Genomic DNA, 5,131 nt, shown 5'->3' with positions numbered 1-5,131 from the left:
TAAAAGTAAAACAAATGAACGCTAAAGAAAAGTGCTTCTTTTTGATCATCGCTTCTGTTCGCAAAATGGCACTTTTTGATTCATTCGAATAAAAAAGCATTTTTCTAGTATTGAGGTCATAAATGGCGCAATTTTGTAATCTAATCCGAAGAATCGTCCAGTTTAGGTAAAATTCCGTGCCATTCGCCTGACCAACGGCCAGAGCTAACTGTACATTTCATAGTAAGCTTCTTCAGCTATTTTTATGGGATTTTTGGCAATTGGTGTCAACGCTCGTCGGCTGTTTTATGGGCCTATGCATATCGAATTCGTGTCGTTAAACCGGAGAAGATGAAGAGGTCATCATGTTCGGGCACACCCTGTATCTGGGCGAGATGGGGCGCGATTTATGACAGTTCCTGGAGCGAACAAGGATCGAACAACTGCATGTAGAGCCTCTGTCTGGAGCAAGAGCATGTTACGGGGAAGTTATGGTGGCACCGAACTGAAACACGGTCTTGTCTTAAGCGTTATTAATCGAGCCTGCTTCATTATGAAGTGGTACGTTACGAGGGAAGATTGGGAACATTTTCCTTTTCGGGCTAATGGCTTTTTATTAATTAGTTGCGAAGAGTGCGGAATGTGTTGCACAACTCTGTGGCTACTTGACAAAGGAAACTCGCATTAAAAGCCAGTTTTAAGTGCGAATCAAGGTCGTGGAGCTAATAGTTGTCGATTGTTTTCTAGGTCAACAGGAATGGTACTTTGCTAGTTCCAACATTGCCTGGGCGGATTTTTATCGATGCCGATAATTAATGCTGCATGTTGTGTTTCGCCGAGTGATTTTTTCTTAATTGTTCATTTCCTCTTGCGGAATTTCTCGACTTATGCTGTTCGTTTATGTCGTCAAATGTGCCACTTTTGCTCACATTTTACTTCCCTTTTTTTCAGCTGCGTGAAACCCTGGGCATACAAAATAATTCCAAATCAAAATCAATTCCTGGGCTTCAGTCATTTATTGTCTATTTATCAATGGAGTCTCCAAATATATGCCAAGGCTTAAAGTGGCAACAACGCTACACATAGAAACTGATGATGGTGGAAAACATCGAAACGTATTTTAATTGATAAATAGACAATAAATGACTGAAGCCCATGAATTGATTTTGATTTGGAATTGAAACACAGTCAGGAAAGTATGTACAATACAAAATAATCCAGTCAATCCCAACAGGGCCTAGACCTCTTGAAGACATGAATAGTTTTTGAACACCCATCTAAAAGTTATTTTCTGAAAAATGAGGCTTTTGTCATGGGTATGATCAGAAAAACTTCAGTTGATATTTGATCTAGATTGCCCTTTATTTTTACAAAAGGTTTCTTTATGAAAAAAAAAATTAAAACTTTTGCGCGCGGTTCTTCATCTGCACATCATGCGCTTCTAAAGCTGCTTTCTGAAGCACAAATCGAGACAGAGCAATTGTAATTCCATCTTCCGGTCGCTAAAGCTTTAGTGCAGATGCGGTCGAAATTCCGTTTTATTTCGACAAATCGTTCCTTCGTAGTAAAATTTTGAACTTTGAGAAGTTTTTGCGCAGTTCTTCAATTGTACACCAGGCTTTTCTAAAGCTGCTTGCTGAAAAAGCAGCTGAGAAATCCGACTAAGGAACGCATCACCAGATGAACAAGCTTTTCCATCATTTGTGGTTTAAATTGAGTCTAATTCAGACAAAGACTTGCTTCATAAGGAATTTTTAAACTTTAAGGAGTTTTAGCGCGGTTCTTCACCTACACACCAGGTTCTCCTACAGCCGCTTTCTGAGGAACTTGTTTAAGGATCGCAATAAGCATTCTATCAGCCCATTAAGAAATCCTCATTTTATATGTGTTCTAAACTGAGATTGGTTGCGACATATCGTTACTTCCAAAAAAAATTTTTACTCTTAGAGGTTTTTGCGCGGTTCTTCATTTGTTCACCGTACTCTTCTACAGCTGTTTTGTGATGAACCAGTGAAGAGGTCGCATTGAAGGTTCCAGCAGCCGATGAAGAAGGATTTGCTTCATACGCGAGCTAAATAGTGTTCAAGTTCAGTAAACGGTTTCTTGATAAAGAATTCTTGAACTTTAAGAAGTTTTTGCGCACTTTATCACCAGGGGTCTCAAATGGTGTTTCCGGAGAAACCAATTTAGAGATTGCAATAAGAATTATATGAACTGATTCAGAAATCCTTAGTTCATGTGCGCTCTAAGCTGGATTTTATTGCGACATACGGTTCCTCCATAAGAAATTTTTATATTTTGAGAGATCTTTGCGCGGTTGTTCATTTATGCAGCATGCGTTTCCAAAGTTTTTTTCTGAAGAAGCAATCAAGGCATCCCCTTTAGGACTCCATCAGTCGACGAATAAAGTATAACTTCATATATGGACTAAATTGCATTCAATTCTCGTGAAGGGTTGCTTCATAACGAATTTTTAAACCTAAAGATATTTTTGCCCTGTTTCTTACCAGGCTCTTCTGAAGCTACTTTCAGAAGAACCAGTGTAGTGGTCGCAATAGTAATTCTATCTGCTGAATGAGAAATCCTAATTTCATTATATTTATTGTATTTCCATTTAGAGATACTTTAAAAGAAATTTTTAAACTTTGAGAAGTTTTTGCACGGTTCTTCATTTATGCACCATACTCTTCTAAAGCTCTTGTCCGAAGAACCAGTTATGAGATTGGCATTGGGGGTCCGATCAGCAGACGAAGAAAGATTCGTTTCATATGTGGTCTAAATTTTGTTTAATTCTGATAAATGGTTGCTTCAAAAGGAATTTTTAAACTTTGAGAAGTTTTTGCGAGGTTTATCATTTATACATCAGACTCTTCTCAAGCTGCTTCCGGAAGAATCCGTTCAGACATTGCACTGTTGAGTCCAACATCCGATCAATAAAGTCTTACTTCATATGTGGTCTAAACTGCGTTTTATTGCTACCAGCAATTACTGCAAAAAGATTTTTTCAAGTTTGAGAAGTTTGAGGGCGGTTCTTCATTTGCACACCATGCTCTTCCAAAGCTGCTTTCTGAGGAACCAGTCCGGCAATTGCAGTAAAGATTTCATCACCCAGCCAAGAAAGCCTCACTTCATATGAAGTCTTAATTAGATTCATTTGGAATAAATGGTTTCTTCAAAATTAATTTTTCAACTTTGGTAAGCTTTTGCGCGGTTCTTCATTTGAACGCCAGGCTGTTCTAAAGCTTCTTCTTGAAGAACCAGTCTAGACATCGCAATGATGATCTTATCACCCAACCAAGAAAGCTTCACTTCATATGAAGTCTAAATTGGATTCCACATGCACAAATGGTTCCTTCATTTCTCAGCCATTTTAGCGGTACCTATCAACAGCAACAGTTAGCCTACTGAATATGCGAAAAATCATGCAAATATCGAGTTTTTTTTAAGATTGGCATAAACATTTCTTTATCCCGGAAAAAAATATTTATAATCAACATAATTAACTAAAACCTACCCATAGTTTTCCATAATTTTGCATTAATTTCCAACTATCGCGTTTAATGAGCAAGTCTATCAAAAGTAGTGGTTTTTGTGCAATTTGACCAAAAAAACTCAGTCAACGCATCCCTGGTGGGGATCGAACCCACGACCTTTGGATTAGAAGTCCAACGCGCTATCCTCTGCGCTACAGGGACATAATTTCGCCTTTTAAGCCTGTGGAAGTTATCACCCGACGCCCCACGGATGACGACATTCGAGAGGTACTTCAAATATTTTAAATAAAAGGAGGAAGTTAAACAGAATAATCAAGTATGGGAATAAAAATCAATTCACTTTATTGAAAAAATTAAGTAGTTTTAAATTAGGAGGAAACCTGAGAAAATTTGAAACAACTTCAATTGCAAACTTATGCTAAGAATCCAGGAAATTCCCCAATGAAACCCGCATTTCCGAAAGAATCGACTAATTCGAATACAAAAAAATCGGATTAACTTTGCGCGACACAATTTGGATTTTTAACGCCCAAATTTCATTCGATTGCACAAATCGAATGAACTTGAACTCGAGAAGTAGATAATATATCGATGATAAAATCAATTCGATTATGGCCATCACTGTTGCCGATCGTAGGTACCAAAGGCCTGAATGGATGAAAAAACTAATCGACTGTTTGATGATTGAAGGGCTTCTGAAACGGAAAATTGAATCAGATAAAGCCCGAGCGCCTTAAACAAATTACAGCAAATCCATCACTTGGGCCACAAGGATGGAAATGGTACTAAAAAGAAAGATTAATTGGGACGGGGGGCAATTTTTAGGCGTAAAATAAGCCCATTTATCTTCGACAACGATAATATTGAGTAAACCATCGTGTTTTGGTTTTTGGTGAACGAGACATATGCGAGCCTCAGAATTAGCTCAGCGGGATACCATCGAAGGCAATTCTTCTCTCCTGTTTGGGAAGCTATGGGAGCCCGAATAGTCAAACTGTTTATAGTGGATTTTAACGATATTTTGCCCCAATAAGCCGTACCGAAATGTGTCAGGTAGACCAGAGGCGGTACCCATTTAAGGTACGTTTGTAGCCGATCCGGACATTGACGTACGCACGGTTACGCTTAGATTAAAGAGTTTGCCTTCATGATTAGGATCGTCGGTTTTACATACGCGCTCTAATTAGTTTTTCGTTGTTTTGCAAGGTTTGCTGACCAAAATTTTACGTTGATAAAACTACACGGTGGGAACCAACAACAACTATGTCTATAGCCGATCCATTCGGCTTAGAACGCTCTGCATTAAACACCCTGTATATTCCATGTTTTTCTCGTTGATTTTGCCAATAAACGTTTGTTTTGGTTTATTTGAACATTTATAGGAAAGGAAGTTTGACTCGATTTTCTTGATCTTTTGAAGGATTCTAGGCAGAAATAAATGGCCTTTTTAGAAAATGAACCATCGATAAGGAAATGTTGGCAGTTTTTTCAAAAAATGCTTGAATTCAAGAAGTTTTAGATTTGCGTCGTTTTTTTCCGTTGCAAAATCCACTTGAACATGAGGCTGCTTTTTTCGAAGTTTCTCAAAAACCATTCGAGCCACAGAATTCGTTTTGGCATCGTTGGATAGAGAATTGAAAAGTCGATTCAGTCGTAAC

The 5,131-nt window shown here is 38.2% G+C and overlaps 1 non-coding gene across 1 annotated transcript; it reads right to left on the bottom strand.

Annotated features, from left to right (window-relative positions):
* Positions 1–3,601: 3,601 nt before the first annotated feature.
* On the bottom strand, positions 3,602–3,674 carry Trnar-ucu. The gene has a single exon. It is a non-coding gene; the product is annotated as a tRNA-Arg (tRNA).
* Between the last annotated feature and the right edge of the window lie 1,457 nt (positions 3,675–5,131).

Source organism: Dendroctonus ponderosae, unplaced genomic scaffold (assembly GCF_020466585.1).
Source record: "Dendroctonus ponderosae isolate FM_Combo_2020 unplaced genomic scaffold, Dpon_F_20191213v2 Dpon_F_20191213_11, whole genome shotgun sequence".
Taxonomy (NCBI): Eukaryota; Metazoa; Arthropoda; class Insecta; order Coleoptera; family Curculionidae; genus Dendroctonus; species Dendroctonus ponderosae.
Note: the sequence above shows the minus strand (reverse complement) of the source record. Positions and strands in the feature narration are given on the sequence as shown.